Consider the following 20,775-nt stretch of genomic DNA (forward strand, 5'->3'; position numbering starts at 1 on the left):
ATTGAATACCATAGCACCTGATTTTCTAACACTAAATTTCAAACCTAAATTGTTGCCTTCCTGTCCACAGATATTAGCCGGACGTTGCAAATCCCTTTGCTTGTTAGCTAGAAACACAATGTCGTCCGCATAAAATAAACCAGGGATTTGCTGCTCTATTACTGTACCCGCCTGTTTGTATGACAGATCAAACCAGGCCAACCTCTCAGGCGCCATCGTACAACAGATCCTGTCAACAGTATTCGCCTCCTTGATCAAGTGAACTGAAGCGGGCATGTCGCATCGAATTCACATTGGCGTCACCTTCACTGGAGGTTACGCACATCTAATCAGTGGCTTAGATAGTGCTAACCGGCGACATTGATAGGTAGTATAAACCCTGCTTGCAGCGTGTGTTTTCTGACTACGCCGATTTACGCATGGTAGCGGCAGGCGCTCACCTCATCACTGCAGGCATCAGAAGGTAAATCCAAAATTATTAAAAAGAAATTATCCAAAAGTACAATTATGATTGCAGTTTTCGTGGCGCATGACAGAACGCCAGCAAGAACGTCTGCGAAGGTTGTTCCGGGCTATTTGTAACGCCACTGGACGTGTTTAGCGTATAGCGCACGCAAATATTCTTCCTATTCTCAACGACACATTTGGTCACTACTTCTGGTTTCCTTCTTTCGCTGAGCAGACATAGTGCACGCTAGCTTGGCGCCTCCTCTCTGCCTTTATTGCAATCATATTCCATTTGATCGGCTTTTTTTTTTTCAATGCTTGTGCGCTTGGTGGTAGAGCCAGACGTGGGAGGCAACCATTGTACTGCGTGCATTTCCGGCATTATAATGGTGCTAAGCATATACCTTTGAGCATCGTTCCTTTCTTCTTTTCTTTTTCACCCATTCAGGCGTGGTGCAGCTAGCCGCATTGCAGTGGAAGTAAAGTCAAGAAACTGTGGCGTGCGAAGTGTACGACGTTAAACATCAGGAATAATTCTGGCTCACATTATACTTCCAATATTCGCTCAACGATGAACACCCACAAGCGGCGCTGTTCGCATCTCTTGGCAAAGCTAGAAACCAAGTAATTACGAAATTATCGAGCATCAAATTATTCGTTGCATCGCCCGAATTTCACTGCAAGAAATGGCGGAATACATGAGTAATTCCGACATCTGCTTCATTCCGATTCCGTTCTTGGATCGCCAATGTTATATGCATAAACAGACACGAACGCTCCTCCTGCGAGTGGGGCCTTTGTGCCCCTTTTTATGTGTTTCAGTACCTGTAGCCATTTACTATTTATTGGTGCCTTCCGACGCATTTCATCGTCGTCGAAGCGTATCGCTGCCGTTTGCATTGCTCTATTTTTGCCACAGTGCGACCGAGGTTTTGTGTGGAACCCGTTTTCGTGGCGCTTATCGCTGCTCGGCGGAGCCATATATCCAACGCGTCGACCATCTCTTCCGTTTTGATGCTGCCACCGGCTATCCAAATGCACAGCTCTCCGCCCTCACCCTTACTCGCCCGGCAGCAGATTATTCCCGAGGCTTTTGACCGTTTCGTTGCCGATAGACTCGACGCGATTCACTGAGTACACCTCCTATAGTCCTTCTGTGGAAGTATCGCTATTCTTTATACTAACAGCAAGCTTCTCTGAGCTGTGCAAAGTCCGTGACCCAAAACATCGACATGGGCTCTTTTTCAACGCTGTGGTGACGCCCTTGCTGTGCCTCACCTACGGAACGTCATGTCGTCACGAAGCAAGGTGACAAAATGCTTCTGCGTGGCGTTAAGCATCCGTCCTGCAACCCATGGTCTTCACCTGCATACTCGTGAAAACGAAAGGTGGCTTTATGCGATTCTGCGTTGACTATCGTCGACTCATCAAGGTTACATGCAAAGACGTTTATCTTTTGCCACGTATCGATGACGTCCTCGATTTCTTACAAGGCGCTGAATTGTTTTCATCGTTGGACTTGCGTTCCAGATACTGGCAAGTTCCAATGGCTGCTTCTAACAGTCACATAACTGCTTTCGTAACACTTGACGGTCTTCACAAATTTATTGTTATGCCGTCCGGACTATTTATCTTTGGCTGGCAGCGCGACGGTCTATATGGGAAGTAAAAGAAGAGACAGGAAAGATCTCTGACTTACAATTTTTATGGCGCTCATAAACAAGGCTTAATTACCCCGCTATATGGCACAACAGAAAGCACCGATAGATGAGGCGTGTTCGAAACTTTGCTTCCAACATACAACATACTGATCATGTGTATAAATATTTCACTTTATCACACAGTGACAATGAAAGGGTACTCTCCACACTTGCGAATTACGTTAGCTTCAATATTCTTTCTAGTTTGTTTTTGTGGCGAATATTAATTTGTGTACCTTCGAATGTAGGTATCATGTGATGGTCGCTGCAATGGATGCCAAAATAGCCAGAAACAAAGTTAAAAGCATTATTGTTGTGCTGCTGTAATCGTTCATTTAGACAGCGTTCCGTCTGACCAATGTAATGGCGACGTCAGGAAATAGGAATGGTGGGGCCGTATAACGTAAAATTATTCCAATATGTTTTTATTCCAATCTCCTGACGTCAAATTTGCGTCGACACAAGCATCGGGCAGTCACCCGCAGGGTTGTCTGAACAGACCAATAAAACACTCTCCTCGCTAATAGGAGGTCACTTTTGTTTGCTTGAAAAACGAATAACATTCGCTACACTGAGCGGCTTGCCTTATCTAATTGGCTCACAAAAGGCGAGCAGCACGCTCAAGTGGAGAGGGATTCGATGGGGCCGAGCCAGTGCACTAAAAATAGATAGCCGGATGAAGAGGGTGGTGCCGGCGTCTGCAATTGGTCGGCTTTCTCTTACCTCGCTTGCGGTGGCTTGTTGACAATCGCGGCAGCATGCAACGGAAGCTTAAGAATGACGCTAAAACGGATCCTCAGCAAAGAATATTTCACAGAACGAGGTTGTGAACGGTACAAAAGCTCTCCAAAACGTTATACGGCCACGCAAAAAGTTTTATTGCAAGCAAATGAACTTATGCTTTCCGGTAGATACAAGTAGCCAGTGCCTCAGCAATCTGGGGCAGCCATCTTTTATTCCTTTCGGAACGGGGCAACCTAGGGCTATTCAGAAGAAAATGTTTTTACGGTTTTTTGACGTCGCGTGACAGGCAGGTGAAGTAAGCGCAGCCCAAAAACTTTTGACGAATAGCCGAGGGCTAATGGAGAAAAGGCGTCGAATGAGAAATAACTATTTTTCTTTTGTCCGGTCAAATTATGCATAATCAGTGTGCACACGTCATATCAGATGGGGAGCTATCGCGGTTTTCGTGACGTCGCGTAACAGACAGGTGAAGTGGGGGTGGTCCAAAAACATCGCGGAGGGCTGATTGCAGAATTGGAATAGAAAAGTTTGGAATAGTTTTACGTTATAGCGCCCCTGTACACAACACTTACTGCGTACGCAACAAAGCCATTCCTATGGTTTGTTCTGCGGTCATATTTTTTGTTTAGGTTGTAGTTAACCTGCCTGCATAAGCACGGCAGCTTATTTGGTGCGAATAACATGACATGGACGCCAGCACACCGACCAAGTTTCTGGAGATTATGGGAATAATGTCAGGATGTAAGGGATACCAATGACTTTCTTTCTGGGTATGGTAGATTCGGGGTTCCTAGGTTTCTCCTGCTTTTGCAAACTTCCCGCTACTGACGTCACAGAGTGCCCAGGCAACCCGACTGCTTAAAGCTTGGCTTATGTGCATGTGCGCAATAAGAATGCCGCAGTTTCACCCGAAAGGTGAAGCATACATCGCGATAGCAAATTATTGGACAGCTATATGAAGATAGGATAGTAGTTCTTTCGCCCGTAAAAAAAGTGGCAAACATTCGTTTATTGTCTAAATTAACAAGCACGTTGTCACGCGCGCACAGGCAAACATGAACACATCTCACTGGATGATCGTGGACACTCGGTGTCAAAACGTTGGCGGGAGGAAGAGCGGCAGCAACAGCAGGCGAGTTCACCTTCGTGCCGCTTGTCGCTGCACCGGGAACTAAGCGGTGAGAAGACAGCGCACACAAAGCTAACAGCCCTCGGCGCACCTAGACGGCAACCATCGCCGATCGCTTTCAAGATAGGGCCAGCATTGCTGCGCTCAGCTACGCCATAAGCAGCCGCCGTTGGAGTAGCACGCCCTACGTCCCCTACTGAGGTGCCTTGTGCGCGATGGAGAACTTCGAGATTCCTTCCTGCCTTCCTTCCATGCGCGTGTGAGATCGGGCCACCATCCTCGGCTCACCCTAGGACGCTTTCACTCTCACCCACACCACAAGGCGCATGGCAGGATGTTACTGAACTTGGACTTTATACGGAACGAACCGGCGTTGGCGGAAATACGCCTTAAGCGTCCATATAATTGTTATCTGAATAAAATTCTAAGTCAGCGCTCTTTTTTATCGCTCCTCTAACTTCCCATGTAGATCGTCGCGCTGCTAACTAAAGATGCAACACTACTAACATGCCCGTTCAGAAACCATTGCTGTCTATCCTGCCAATTCGAAGACATGATGGATACTATCTTGCGCAGCCTCAAGTTGTTGATTCACTTGTTCTATTTGACAACATCGTGACAACTTCACTGATGGGCGACTTCAATGCCAGGGTACGCAAGAAGCAGGCTCGAGACAAGTCAGCGGGGGAATATGGCATAGGTTCTAGGAATAGCGGAGGAAATTTATTAGTAGTGTTTGCAGAACGGAATATCATCAGCAGCAGCAGCATGGCTACGCCCACTGCAGGGCGAAGGCCTCTCCCAAACTTCTCCAACAACCCCGGTCATAAACTAATTGTGGCCATGTTGTCCCTGCAAACTTCTTAATCTCTTCCGCCCACCTAACTTTCTGCCGCCCTCTGCTACGCTTCCCTTCCCTTCGAATCCAGTCCGTAACCTTTAATGACCATCGGTTATTTTCCCTCCTCATTACATGTCCTGCCCATGTCCATTTCTTTTTCTTGATTTCAACTAAGATGTCATTAACTCGCGTTTGTTCCCTCACCCAATCTGCTCTTTTCTTATCCCTTAACGTTACACCCATCATTTTTCTTTCCATAGCTCGTTGCGTCGTCCTCAATTTAAGCAGAACCCTTTTCGTAAGCCTTCAGGTTTCTGCCCGTACGTGAGTACTCGTAAGACACAACGGAACGGAATAATATGCGGATAATGAATACCTTCTTCCGCAAGCGGGATAGCCGAAAGTATACGTGGAGGAGCCCGAATGGCGAGACTAGAAATGAAATAGACCTAAAATTCTGGGCGCTAACTGTGGCATCATACAAGATGTGGACGTGCTCGACAAGGTGCGCTGCAGTGACCATAGGATCGTAAGAACTCAAATTAGCCTAGATTTGAGGAAGGAACAGAAGAAACTGGCACATCAGATGCCGATCAATGGCTTAGCGATAAAAGGTAAAATAGAGCAATTCCGGATCAAGCTACAGAACAGGTATTCGGCTTTAACTCAGGAAGAGGACCACAGTGTTGAAGCAATGAACGAAACTCTTAAGGGCATTATTAAGGAATGTGCAATAGAAGTCGGCAGTAACTTCATTAGACAGGATACCGGTAAGCTATCGCAGGATACGAAAGATCTGATTAAGAAACGCCAATGTATGAAAGCCTCTAACCCTACAGCTAGAATAGAACTGGCAGAACTTTCCAAGTTAATCAACAAGCGTAAGACAGCTGACATAAGGAAGTGTAATATGGATAGAATTGAGCATGCTCTCAGGAACGGAGGAAGACTAAAAACAGTGAAGAAGAAACTAGGAATAGGCAATAATCAGATGTAGGCGTTAGGAGAAAAAGCCGGCGATACCATTACTAGTATGAATGAGATAGTCCAAGTGGCTGAGGAGTGCCATAGAGATTTATATAGGACCAGTGGTACCCACGATGATAGTGGAAGAGAGAATAGTCTTCAGAAATTTTACAGCCCACAAGTAACGCCGAAAGAAGAAAAGAAAGCCTTGGGAGCTATCCAAAAGGGGAAGGAAGCTGGGGAGGATCAGATAACAGCAGATTTGTTGAAGTATTGTTTCCAGATTGTTCTACAAAAACTGGCCAGCCTGTGTCCGCAATGCCTCATGACCTCGAGCGTACCAGAATCTTGGAAGAACGCCAACATAATCTTAATCCTTAAGAAAGGGGACGCCAAAGGCTTGAAAAAATTATAGACCAATCAGCTTACTGTCCGTTGCCTACAAAGTATATACTAGGAGAATTGCAAATAGAATCAGGAACACCTTAGACTTCTGTCAATCGAAGGACCAAGCAGGATTTCGTAAAGGCTACTCAAGAATAGACCATATTCTCACTATCAATCAGGTGACAGATAAATGTGTGGAATATAACTAACCCTTATATATAGCTTTCATTAATTACGAGAAAGCATTTGATTCAGTCGAAACCTGAGAAGGCATGAAGTCATTGCGCAATCAGGGTGTAGGCAAGCCGTATGTAAATATACTGAAAGATATCTATACTGGCTCCACAGCCACCGTAGTCCTCCATAAGGAAAGCAACAAAATCCCAATAAAGATAAGCGTCAGGCAGGGAGATACGCTCTCTCCAATGCTATTCACAGCGTGTTTACAGAGAATTGGGGTTAACAGTTGATGGAGAATACCTTAGTAACTTGCGATTCGCTGTTGATATTGCCTTGCTTAGTAACTCAGGGAACGAATTGCAATGCATGCTCACTGACCTGGACAGGCAAAGCAGAAGTGTGGGTCTAAAATTTAATCTGCAGAAAACTGAAGTAATGTTTAGTAGTCTCGGAAGAGAACAGCAGTTTACGATAGGTAGCGAGGCACTGGAAGTGGTAAGGGAATACATCTACTCAGGGCAGGTAGTGACCGCGGATCCGGATCATGAGTCTCAAATAATCATAAGACTAAGAATGGGCTCGGGTGCGTTTGGCAGGCATTCTCAGATCATGAACAGCAGGTTGCCATTACCCCTTACAAGAAAAGTGTATAACAGCTGCGTCTTACCAGTACTCACGTATGGGGCAGAAACCTGGAGGCTTACTAAGAGGGTGCTACTTAAATTCAGGACGACACAATGAGCTAGGGAACGAAGAATGATAGGTGTAACGTTAAGGGATAAGAAAAGAGCAGACTGGGGGAGGGAACAAACGCGGGTAAATGACATCCTAGTTGAAATCAAGAAAAAGAAATGGGCATGCGCAGGACATGTAATGAGGAGGGAAGATAACCGATGGTCATTAAGGGTTGCGAACTAGATTCCAAGGGAAGGGAAGGGTAGCAGGGGATGGCAGAAAGTGAAGTAGGCGGATGAGGTGAAGAAGTTTGCAGGGACCACATGGGCACAATTAGTAAACGACCGGGGTAGTTGGTGAAGTATGGGAGAGGCCTTTGCCCTGCAGTGGGCGTAACGTGGCTCATGATGATGATGATGATGATGATGGTGGTGACTTCTCAGTTCGCATCTGAGTCTCCTCGAAGAGTCTTGCACTGCGTCACAATTACCGGCTTTGCACTGAATCTGAAGGAATGTCACTTTGGCGCCTGGCAGCTTACCATACATGGTCATGTTGCGCCCGAAGACGGCGTTCTTTCTAATGTAGAAAAACTTCGCGCTGTTGCCGACTTTTCCAAGCCGACTTCCATCAAGCAGCTACAAAGTTTCTTACGACTTTGTGCATAGTTCCGTCGCTTCGTACAAAACCTCGCTCCAGATGAAACCTCCGTCATCGCGCCCATTACGAAGCTCCTGAGCGGCCCAAGTGACCTGTCTGCTTGGGCCGCTTTGTGACGACTCTTTCACTATACATTTATCCGTCTGCTCACTTCACCGCTTACCCTGGGTGGCTACGACCCTGCTGCTCCGACCGAAGTGGATACAGAGGCAAGCGGCATCGACCTTGGTGCTGCCTTCGTCCAACAGAAGCATGGCTTTTCTGAATATGTCCATGTGAGCGCGAGACATGCTCTTACTAAGACAGTGGCCGATTACTCGATCACAGAAGAAAAATTGAATATTCGGCCTGTTTGGGTTTTAACGGAATTTCGACCTTACATCTGTTCCACGCGTTTGACGGTGTCATTCATCACCATACTCTGTGTTTTTTTAAGAACCCGATGGGTCGCCTCGGTTGTTGGGCGTTGCGTCTTCAGGGCTTCATCTTTCCTGTAATCTGCCACAATGTGTGCAAGCATATATAGCAGCACGGATAGCCTTTCCCCTTGCCCGTTCCGACCACACTGTTTGCTTCACTTCAACCGGGTCTTTCGCTGAACGCTGTCAAAATTGCCCAAGTGACCACCGAACAACAAAAAGACCTCTAGATATGTTTTGTCCTTGACCATGTCTCTTCATCATCACTGCTTCATCACCCTCGGGCCCTCCGACCTTAGCCATTTAATTTTTCTACACAAGGCGGCCTACTATATCATTGAAGCTTCCGCCTTGACCGCAGGAAGTGGATGTTCGTCATCCCTGCCACTTGCGCTCTGAGTTATGCTCTCACTTCCATACTGACTATAGAAGAGCGCCCGCGCTGTTCTGCCTAATACATATGAGCGTCTGCGCCTACGGTATTATTGGCGTGGAATGAACAAATTTGCGCGCAGATACCTTCGTGCCTGCAATGCCTGCCAACAATGCAAGCCGCCTCCTTATCGATCGACCAGTCCATTGCAGTTTTTGCCGTGTCCTTCACGCCTATTCGATCGAGTTGGCATAGATATGTACGGCCCTTACCGTGTACAAGAAACAGCAATAGCTGGATCATTGCTGTAGTGGATTATTTTAACCCATATGCGAAAAGTTCAACTCTCCCCGCTGCTACTTCTTGCAATGTCAATTATTTCATCTTACACGATTGTGTCCGCCGTCACTAGGCACACCGGGAATGGCTCAGCGACCATCCCTTACAAAAATGGTTCTTGAATTTCCATTGTTGATCTGTTGTACTATCATTGATTCCATAGAAACTCCACAAAATTACAACATTCATTGAGCCAGCACCATGGTTGTTCAATAAAATTTTTATTGACAACTACACAGTAATTTTTTTATTGATGAAATAATGTTCAAATTCCATTGTGTAATGCCAACAACTGAACCGAGTTAAACAGGCGACATACGATTTACACGAAACAATAACCATTAGTTTAGGTTCCTTAGTTAATTAATTTCTTAGTTCCTTAGTTTAGGCTACAACATGAAGTGGCGTAATTAAGCTGGCCAGAGCTTCAACCAATTATTAAAAAATTTGTTGCACAGGCAGTTGTACGTTCAAGTGCAGAAGAAAGGCCACTGCGAGATAATGTACTAATGCATTATTAATGCAAAATAATGCTGTATTGAGCCGTTGCAGCGCCAAATGCACAATCTCCGGATAGGTTCAACTTATTTTAATCACTGCGGATATTGCAATGTGCGCTATAACTGCAATGGGAGACCTGAAAAAGATTGAGTGTAGGTGATGCAGTGTAAAGCTTGAACATTGTACTACCAAGGAGAGAAGAGGTTCATCCCACTGGGCAGCGTACAGGGTACTTTTTTTTTGCTGCACCAAATTTTTAAAATTGCAAAATATAAATCGCGGTAATGTTATGTTTACCATACGAGTGTACAGATTGGCGGCCTCTAGATACAGAACAATTGCCGCACTTGCGTGCGTAATTAGCAAAGTTACGCTAATTAACTTTCTAATTATCAGCAATAGGTGGCTACAGAAAATGAGTACTTTGGTGCCCCTGCTCGACACTACCTATCCCAATGATCAAATTTTGAATAGTGGATTTTATGTGGGAGCTTCGCGAACAATTAGTTCCCCTTGGCAGGCTCCTTGAAATCGAAACTGGCTGGACAAAGAGCGCCTTTGTCGTCGGCGTAGCTTCATGTCTTCCTCAATGCATGCAGAAGCATCCAGAATACTGAGAGGTAACCCGTTTTTGAACTTTTGTTTTGTTAACTATCGGTACGTCGATGTACGGATCCTACTGGACCTTACCAAAATTTATATCACGTGGCATCACAAGCTACCGCAACAATACAGAGCCTGCGGAAAGGCGACCTCGCGTAAATTTACACTATTACATTACGGCAAAATATGCAACAAAATTCAGTGTAAGCGCGCCCACACGCCGATTGGCAGAGGTCACGCGACCAACTAAAATGATGATGATGATGATAATTATCAGCACCAAAAACTTTTGAAACAGGGCGGAGACAAATAGTCTCCTAGTCTGCTTGATTTATTCAAGTTTTACATCTATATATAGCGACCGAGACGCGACTCATACAGACTCATGTTCGCATCAGCAAGCGCGACCTACCCGTTGTCAGAAGAAAACATTTGTCGATTGATGCCGTTCACTTCTCGCGCCATCGTTGCCGCGTAACGTAACCTTCAGCGCATTGGTTAAGCAGCACAGCTTTGCCACTGCATTCGCGCGGCTGAAACAAGGAGCACTTAGGGAATGAGCCAAACCAGTGGTGAATCACCACCATTTGCAACTAATCGCTTTGTGACAACTTGATGGATTTGTAGCCTTCGAGATCAGAACGATGTGTCGTCACGGAGGAAATCTCGGAGGTTATGCTTCAACATTGCCATTGATACTAAATCATTGTTTCAACGCAGACAATTGCTATTTGCGCAGCAACATAATTTATTTTATTACACTTTGTGTATAACTGACAGCTTTGCAAAGAAATTATAGAAGTTCTGCCCGAACGAAATATTTTGGAAAGTTTTTTTTACCAAACTTAGCGAAATATACTGAAGTTAACAAGCAACATTGAAATTTTTTTTTTGCGTGTTTGCTTGTTTGGCAGTTGTGTTCGCAGTTGTTTTCGTCGCCATTTTGCTTTCTTTCGTGGTCTCCGTGTGCGCGTTGTGTGCGTCGTGAGCTGTAAGCATGCGTGTGTGTTGTGATCTGCTGTTGCGCGACAAGAGACATTTTTGCCAAGAGCGTCGGAGACGAAAAGCTGAATGTACCCGTCCGTCCACTGGCTGACGCGGAGGTATGCCACCGACTGGGCTGCGTGGAAGCGTGCATGAAGAATGGAGCGCCGGCTGACCTGACGGTAAGTACGTTTCTTGTATTGTGTGTATAACTGATCGGCAACGTTCTGACTGGTGTCGTAGAAGTCGCGGGGCGCTTTTTTTGTTGCTGGATGTACGTCGGGCTGACTTGCGCCTGTGGCGCTGGTGCTGTGTCAGTCAACCACTCCGAGCTGTATGTCTGATTCACGCGTGGTGCACGGCATCGGTGTTTCGAAACATTTCGTGCCGGGCCGGTCCCGGGTGCATGTGTAGCGTGTTGCATGCTCATTCGGTCCATCGAGCGCCAAGGTGGGCTCATGTCGTCTGTTTAAGCTGTGTATTTAGCAGCCTGGCCTATTCGTCTGTACTACACGGTAGCCAAGTTTATCGCGAACTGAAATGCACGGAACCACTTAAAACAAGGGCGCCTGTTCCTGTTGTTGTCATGCTCGTCCCCACCCGTTGCGGTAGCTTAGTGTTGCGCCACTGACCTTGAGGCCGCAGCTGCAACTCCGGCTGCGGCAGCCGGATTTAGATGGAGCGAAATGCAAAAAACGCTCGTGCTTGGATATGGGTGCTTGTTAAAGATTCAAATTTAATTCAGTCGTACGCTGCGATGTGCCTTGTAATGAGATCGTGGCTTTGGATAGTAAAATCACAAAATTTGAATGTTTTTTTTAACTTGCATGACCCTGTTTCAAGTATTACCGTTGCAGCAGGACCCATGCCACAGCCGTTTATGTGAACATCAAATTGGCGGACCGTCTTTTCCTTGTATTGTCATCATATAATCATGCAGAAATGTCGTGGGCGATATCGTGAGATGTGTAATAAACGCGGATCGTCCTATAAAACAGGCTGGTTGATCATTCGCGAATCGAATGCCACCGTGTTGTAACGTAGAAAAAAAATGCCTAAAGCGCATTTGATTGACACCACCAGTTTCTCTCCCAGCCCTGGGTATCTTTTTCATGTTGCAAAAGTATTTCTACGAAATTATTTGTGTACTCTGGATATGTTAAAGAACAAGATTTTACTCAAACCTGTAGTGTATCACAGAAAAAGACTTGTTAATCCGGAGTTACTATAAATATAGTCAATCTTCTTTCTTTTCTGGCAAAAAAAAAAAGAAAGAAGATTATGAAAGCATGCAAGCCTCTGAATACGTGAGAAAAGATGCAACCTTTAGACCAAATTTGGGATATTTTTTCCTTCGGAGGACTGACCCAAATTCCTACTTTTATGTTCACACAGAAAAGTGCCTTGTCATAAAGATGTCGTAATATCAGACACTTTCTTTTGAAATTTCCCTCTTAAACGCCCTGTGAAAAACTGTTGGTAAAAGAATTTGGTTCTTGCTATTTCAGTATTCCTAAAACATATGCAGTGAACAATAAAAATATTCAACTAATTCATTCAGTCACACAAATAAAATACATTGCTAACACAGCAGCTGGTAGCAAGAAACACTTGGTTACGTAAGCATCAAGCACTTATATACATTTTTTATTATTGATGGCATTTCACTGTGTAGCTGTTATGTAATACTGCATTTATAAAATACTTTAAATAGTGGCATCCACAGCATCTGGAGAAGAGTGCAGGGCACATTGTGTCTGATGCTATTGCAAACTTGCATGACACATCAAAAGCAGGCAACAATCTTGCACCATCTGGTTAATGCTTTCTGTGAATATAAAAAAGGATCTTTAAGGCCCTTCCCTGCATGTGCGAATCTACTTTGCCACACTGAATAAACAGTGCTAACATAACAAGAACCAGTTGAACATGCCCTTCCACATCAAAAGCTCCTGTGTACGTGCCCTGTAATATTTATGGAAGTATAGGTGTCGAGGCCCTCTAGTCGGTTTATGTAAGGAACTCCATGACTCGAGACAAAAAGCACACTGCAGCAGTGTTTGGGTCTGATAGTATTCAATCCGTACTAGAATTTATGAGGAATATTGAATACTGAAGCATCTTTAAAAAAACTAAAATATATTGATCGTACTGATTTTTCCCTTTTGCTGCTTGAAAGAAATACCCATTAATTTTTTGTATTAATTTTGTGGATAAACATGCCTATTCTTAAATTCAAAACTATCTGTGCAGCGTGTGTGAAAACCTGCAACACTTTAACGGAAGGCTTTTCGCTTCACTCGACTATCACGAAGTGTCATGCGCCCGGCTCATGTTAAATGCCAGGCTCGCCAAATCACGCATCAGTGACTGGCGCACAAAAAGAACCGAAGTGTCGCAAAATTCATTATTAAGTGTGACATATTTCGCTGCATAAAGAAGTAGCATTTGGTGCTTTATCGCTGAAATGGTTGAAGTACATATTACTTTTATTCAGTGGTTGTATTGCTTTCTCATTATGCAGAAGCTGGCAAGAGAGTGAAGAGGCTACGAAAAATCCTCAACAACATCGAGAACAAGCCAGAAGAACCAGTAATTGCTTGCACAGAGGTACGCTTATTGTGTGCTGCCAGTTGTTCTCCCTTCTTTCTTTTACTTTCTTTTTTGGCAATATAGTGCATTAGAAGTGATTCCGTGAACAAAGCAAGATTAAATCAGTGTTTCCCAACTTCTGGCCCCTGGAATCACTTCAGATAGCGAAAGGGATCTGTATGGATCATTTAAAGATTTGCAGTTGATCTTGCAATGTATGACTATGACTAAAATTTATATCTGGCCAGCATAGTGGCAGGTAGCAAGCCGTTGCAGGAAAGTTACTGGTGCTGTATGGTATTTAGAAATCATTAACAATGATCGTGTACGAGATCACACTCACTGACGATAGCTTGTGTATCTGGGCAACCAGCCGGCAACTACTAAGTCCACCTCTGAACAACTTATATTTGTTCGCACACGTGCACATGTGCTGCAGTGTCAGTAACTGCAAGTAACTGTCAAAGAAATGCCTCTGCAATGCAAACCATGCAACGATGCTGCAAGACACTTGTTTTTCTTCTGCTTTCATTTATGGCTTGTCCATTTGATGATAAATTTTTCACCTTTATGCTCTGTGTGATCAAAAGTGAGCTTTTAAAGTGTCGCTTAATTTTCTGTGTACAGGTTGACATTGGTGGCGGGACGCTGATAAGAACATCCTCGATCAGCTGAGCCAGACCTGTGACATTATCAGTGGCCGTGGAAAATTCGTCAGGGCACTTCTGCACCACGTCTTTACTGATGGTGGGTTCCACGGCAAGCCACTGTTTGTGGGCAAGAGCTGCCTACGTGGCCAGACGGTTCAGGAGGAGGCCCTCAACACCGTATGCGTGGAGACCGATAGGTGTGTACGCTATTTTAGTAGTCATTTAGTCTTAAATAATGAAATCAGAACATGCATATAAGTTGAAGAAAGGCTATTTATACAAACTGTACTGTTAGCAACTGGATAAAGTATAGTAAGTGTTCCTAATATTTCATGTAAAAAAAACAAATAGTTCCCTTCTTTCATTATTTGCATTATGGCCACGAAGTTATGCACAAATTTTAGAGGCCCGATAAAAGAAATGATTGGTCGAGCTATGGATTGATCACAGCTGCTTAAAAGATACTGATGGGCGAGTTGGTGAGCCATCATATTGAAGCAGCACACTTGCATCTGACACATACGCATCACATAGAAAGGACATACGCAGGCGCTGGACTGCACATTCTGCATTATTGTTTAAGAACGACCCGTCTGTTGTAGTGCCACTTGAGAAGCACACATGCTCTGATGGCAGTGAGGTGTGACAAGAGCGAGGGTAAAACACAAATATAGGTGACATTTTCGGATTCCCACTCTGAATAATCAAAGTCTAAATAGCGGCACGCCTTTTCAGAGAATGATACCAAGGGGCAACTGATAGACCTATCTTTCCGTTTGTCAGTTTCTGTAGCTATGTTTGTTGTGTTTCCTGCGCAAAACTTCCGTATCTTTCAGGACGGGTTTGCAGCCCCAATCCTTGCAATGAAAGGCTAAATGACATGTATCTTTAGCTGTGCAGTGATAAATGTGTTCATTTAGCCTTGTACATTCAAGCACCTGCATGTCTGCCAAGTGTATGCCTTGTTACAGGACTATAAAACACTCCGTCTGCACAATTGACGTAGGGCTTTCGATGGTTGATTACACAGGGACTTGGTCTTTTTTTTGTGCCATTCACCTTTTTGCACAGGCTCGACAACCGCACAGGTGCGGAAAACACTACATAAACGCCGGCCCTTTGACCTATCTTTTGCAGATTGTGTGAAATTGTGTGTACATAAGGTATGACTGCGTTGCCTTGACAGTCCTTGTGACTGCGAGTGGATCCGCTCACTTTTTTGTGTTTAGTAACCTGAAACATATCAAGAGCTTCGATGGATACCTAGAGCTCCTGAGGCAGGTTACCTTGTTTGTGAAGCTGGTTTCACATTTGTGATGGCATGATTTTTGCAGTGCGTTACGAAAGCAAGAGTGGATGATGATGATGATGAAGCAACATTTGCTGGGCCCGAAATAAATCGGTGGTGCACGCAGGCACCAGACGGGGTGGTTCCCTAGTTACGGGACCCATATGTTTCCAGCAGCTCCTGGCCCCTGTCCGTCAGTGCGAGCTGAATCGGTAGGGCGGGGCTGGATAACAAGGTCTCCCATCGCTCAAGGGGTTGGGGATTGGGGGTGTTGGTGGCAATTGCCCTCTTCACAAGCTTTGAATGTGCCGATTGGTAGGGAAGGACAGATTTGTTGTTCCTTGGTTCATAAGACCAACATACACACCAATGCAGTGTTTTATAAATGCCTCAGGTCATTGTTACTAACACATAAGCTACCTATCAGCGGTTTTATTAGGTTTTTAGACCTTGGTGCATATGTATCCTCCGATCAAATCTGTTGGTCTTATGAGCCAAAGAGCAACAAAGCTGTCTTTGCCTACCACTCGGCCCATTCAAAGCTTGTGAAAAGGGTGACTGTCCGCTCTTGCTTTCTTAACACACTGCAAAAAACATGTCATCACAAATGTGAAACAAGCTTAACAAACCAGGTAACCTGCCTCAAGAGCTCTGGGTGTTCATCGAAGCTCTTGATATCAGTTGCAGAATGCTTACTAAAGAAGACAGAAATAGTGAGCAGATCCACGCACAGACACAAGGCATTACAAGCTGGTCATGCCTTATGTACACACAATTTCCCAAATCTGCTAAAGATAGGTCGCAGGGCTTGCATTGATGTGGTGTTTTGCGCGCCTCTGTGATTGTCGAGCGTATGCAAAAAGGTGAATGGCGCAAAAAAAGGAACAAGTGCCTGTGCAATCAATCACTGAAAGGCCTATGTGAATTGTTCAGAGAGAGTGGTTTATAAGATCCCTCTGTCCTGTAACAAGGTATACATTGGGCAGACGGGCAGGTCCTCGAATATGAGGCTAACTGAGCACAATTATCACTACATGGCTAAAGATTCAGATCATTTAGCGTTTCATTGCAAGGATTGTGGCTGCAAACCATATTGAAAGATACGGAAGTTGTGCGCAGAGAACATAAAAAACAAACGGGAAATTCTTGAAGCAATAGAAATTGACAAATGGAAAGATAGGTGTATCAGTTGCCCCTCGGTATCATTCTCTGAAGAAGCACACTGTTATTTTGGACTTTGGTTATTCATAGAGTGGAAATCCAAAAATTTCATCTTTATTTGTGTCTTTTATGCATTTTATTCTGGCTGTCGCCATACCACACTGCCATCAGGGCATGTACGCTTCACAAGAGACACTACAGAAAATGGGTCTTTGAGCAATAAAGCAGTAGTTGCAGTCCGGCGCCTGTGTACGCCCTTTCTAAGTGTACGTGTCAGATGTAAGTGTGCTGCTTCAAGATCATAGCTGGCCAGATAGCACACATATATTCCTAGGTTGATTTCTGCACCAGCTATTTGTGATGGCACATTTCAATATATGCTCGGCGATTTGCTATGTGCTAGCTATCTTGTAGCTTTGTTTCTTTACTAAGAAAAGCCTGCTCTATTTTTCAGGACATCTTGGGTTAACTTAGCGCTTATTGTTATTATAAAGTGTCAAATATATATGTTGCATGAAAGGTTCACTCTAGCAGGAACTTAGTGAATGCAGAGAGGAAGAGCCCCACACATTCGTGTGACAGTCACGTTGAGCATGATGCTAATTTAGTTCATTTGCCGCATGTCTGACCACCACTGCTGTGATGTGTAACCAGCAGGCTGCACCTACTTTAAGAATGCTGAATGTTTTCTCTTAAACCAATTAAAGTGTGACAGAAAGTAGTGAATTCCAGTTGCAATGTTTTCATATGCTATGTTCAAGCTTTTCATTGCCATAGTGACCATCAGATAATTTAAAGCATAATGCTATTTGTAATAACATTTAATCAACGATAAAACAAAAATATTGCAGGATTTTTCAGGCAGATAATTCAAGCATAAAGCTAGTTTAAACTGCATAGAAGCTCACTTGTATACTTTTTGTCTAGCAGCTTCTACAAAGCTCTTGCCACATTTACCATGACTCCTTATACTGTTATTATAGCTCCTTATACAGAACATCAGTAGTACATGGATTAAACATGAAAGCTTCTAGCAGATATTTATTTCTTAGTTTTGTTGCTTAAATAATCACTATTGCCTGCTAATTTAATTTGCCAGAGCTGCACATTGTTTCATCTACTCATATGTTTCCAGGATACACCTGCTCAGTTTCCGGGAGCCAGTGTTCCATACATCAAGAAGAGCCTATCCTTGCTTTCGTGATAAATAAAATGAAGTAAGACCATGCCTTTTTATATGCCTTCTTGTTTGTTACTGCTGGCTGCACCTCATATTCAGCCTCAGTAAGCATTTTACATGAAGTCATTGCATTGAGGACTAAATGCAATGACAACTTCATGAAGATACTGCGCAATACAATGACAACCCAGTGGAAGAACAGTACAATGAAAATCCAGTGAAGATCCCATGAAAAACAACACAATAAAAATACCATGGAGACCCCATGGAAATACCACACCATAATACTCCCATGGAAATACAATGGATTCACGGTGGCCACTTTTCCATGATCTCTCAACAAATCCTCCATGAAATGCCAATGGAATTTCCACAATTTTTCTGTTGATGGTACAATAATATATCGATGGAAAATCAGTGGATTTCCAACAACATTTTTTGTAAGGGATGATCGTGTTTTGGTTTCGGAAGTCGACAGAAAGCTCCCAGTCGCGTGTTCCAGTGCTCATCGTGTGACCAGTACCTACACTCATCAGACCAATGGCCTCAGGGAGCGCTTGAATCGTACCCTCGGTGACGTGCTTGCGAGCGGTGTACATGGCCTCCGATTGCTCCGAATGGGACAAGGTTATTCGTTTTGCCATCTTGCGTGCAATCACCTGATGTTTTTTAATGTTTTTTTATTATTTTATACGGATGGCAGCAATCATGTACCCTCGATGCAATCCTTCTCTGTCATCGTCATGCCTCAGAATACACCGAACTTTCCAAAGTAGTCCAGCGTGTTCAAGAATACCGTTAACTCGCCCCTAGATTCACTTCCGACCACCAAGGCTAACAAAAAGACCCCGCATTTACTGATAACACCTTTTGTCTGGCTGTGGGTACAGCCAACCTCCAAGTTGTCAATGAAGTATCAAGGCCCTTACTGTATCGTTGAACGTTACTCCCTTGTGAACTACATAGTTTAGCCAATGATGCCTTCATCTGATCAGTGCCCTCGAGGTCGCGAGACGTTCCACGTTAGGTGCATCAAACCTTATTGCGACCACCTCATCGTGTCCATGCCTCGAGTCTCCAGGATGTATCCCCTTCGTCGCCGCGGCCATCGTAGTGAAGCACGTGAAGCTGAACATTGAAGCAACCAACATGGTTTTGGCCTCCGCTGCACGAGGCTGGAGCACGAGCTGTTGCTCCTTACCAACGGTTTCGTAGTCTGGAGAGAGAGAGAGAAATATATATATATATATATATATATATAATTTATTAGAAAAGCAGAGAGGCCGGCCTGAGCTAGCGTGCTCGGGCTTGCAACCTTGCACAGGGCAAAAATAAAAGGAGATAAAGAGTGATGAAAAAACACTATGAGGACAGGTAGAAGGGATGCATATATACCCTAACACAGTGGTTTCTTTGATGCCTTGTGTCTAGTCCGGTGATCTTCAAGTAGTCCCCAGCAGCCCATGTAGCTATTGATGGTACTGTATTGTCACAAACTCAGGACAAAATAGTATTTTCAGAGAATGTTTGCCGACCAATCCCTGCTAGCGCAGAATCCAGTGTCTTCTGCTGTGATGCGTAGAGAGGCCAGTCGCAAAACTGATGTCGAAGAGTCTTAGGCACTTCGCAGCGTTCACAGTTCGGCTGTCCCCACGGCCGAGGAGGTGTGCATAGCGTAGATAGTAGGTGGAGCCCAGGCTAATCAGATGAAGCATGCTTGCTTGGCATCGCTTGACTTTAGCCGGGAGGCGAAACGCCTTGTCGAAGTCTATTTCCGGCAGGCGCCTGTATCGATGTACCGGTTGAGCCCAATAACGTGCTGTGCAATCTCTCATGAGCACAGCCAACAAACAGTTTACATAGCTTCGCGAGTATGGGAGCTTTATGTCGATGGCTTTAGAGATAGCGGTTCTTGCTTCCGAGCTACCTGGTTGCCGGCCATGTCACAGTGACCAGGTACCTATCATAGTTGGCTTTCATCTGCTGAACAATGGGACTAAAACCTCTCTTATATGCTGAATGCAATGTATCAGTTGCTTCTCCTAAGTAATCAATACAGGCCAGAATTACCTGTGCTGAGGAAAATCGATCGCACTTTTCTTGTCCATTTTCTGCTGCAAAAGTTATGTTCAAAAGTGTAAAAGTTAGTTATTCAAAGTTAATGAACAACAATAACAACAACTTACTAAAACATGATGCTTGTTTATGGACTTGTTCAAGACGAGCTCCATAAACATAATCTTATCCTTATGGGGCACACTCTATGCACTGCTAAAGCTGAAGGCAAGCTTCGCTTTCAGCCACTTTCAGTAGGTCCGTGCCGCATATTCACCATTAGTGCATGTAAATCGTAACTATATGGTAGGTTCCGGCGAATAAGGCGAAACGATTGGCGTATGATCAAGCAATATTTATTGCTTGAGGAGCGGTAAAGTAACCAGTAAGCACTTGGGGAATGACGTCCGCTTCGCAATAAGGAATGGGCTCACATGTCGTCACACCAGATCAGTCTGGCGGCGAGCTCAGCCGCCGGTCGGGTACGGTAATCCAGACAAAATTTTGTCTCTGCCAAAGAGAGCGCGTCTCCCTGAGAGACGACCTTTGAACCGGTTTACTTCCCTGAGAGGGCTACCCTGCGGAGGGATGAGTCCACGGATGCATGAAAGACAAAAAAAAAATTGGAGGACGCTTAAGCTTCGCCTTCAAGAGTGGAACGCGACACCATTCCCGTCGACCCGCCAAGGGGTGTAAGACAATGGGCTACGGCCCAGCGACTACGCGCCCCGCAATGGACGCGGTGAGCGTCGAGCAACGCAGCGTTCGGCGTGGCAACGAAATGTGCGCCTGAGCAAGCGAAGCACGCCTGAGCCTTAGAAAATAAGAGCTCGTTTCTAAGGCAACATCGCATTCACTAGAGGCGCTTTTGTACCGCTTTGAAGCATCGAGCTCGTGGCTC

General features: G+C 44.7%; 1 long non-coding RNA gene across 1 annotated transcript; it reads left to right on the top strand.

Annotated features, from left to right (window-relative positions):
* The first annotated feature begins 10,755 nt into the window (after positions 1-10,755).
* On the top strand, positions 10,756-17,905 carry LOC139052014 (uncharacterized). Its single transcript, XR_011509655.1, has 4 exons — positions 10,756-11,130; positions 13,473-13,558; positions 14,168-14,387; positions 17,775-17,905. It is a non-coding gene; the product is annotated as an uncharacterized lncRNA (long non-coding RNA).
* The last annotated feature ends 2,870 nt before the right edge of the window (positions 17,906-20,775 follow it).

Source organism: Dermacentor albipictus, unplaced genomic scaffold (genome assembly GCF_038994185.2).
Source record: "Dermacentor albipictus isolate Rhodes 1998 colony unplaced genomic scaffold, USDA_Dalb.pri_finalv2 scaffold_17, whole genome shotgun sequence".
In the NCBI taxonomy this organism is placed as follows: domain Eukaryota; kingdom Metazoa; phylum Arthropoda; class Arachnida; order Ixodida; family Ixodidae; genus Dermacentor; species Dermacentor albipictus.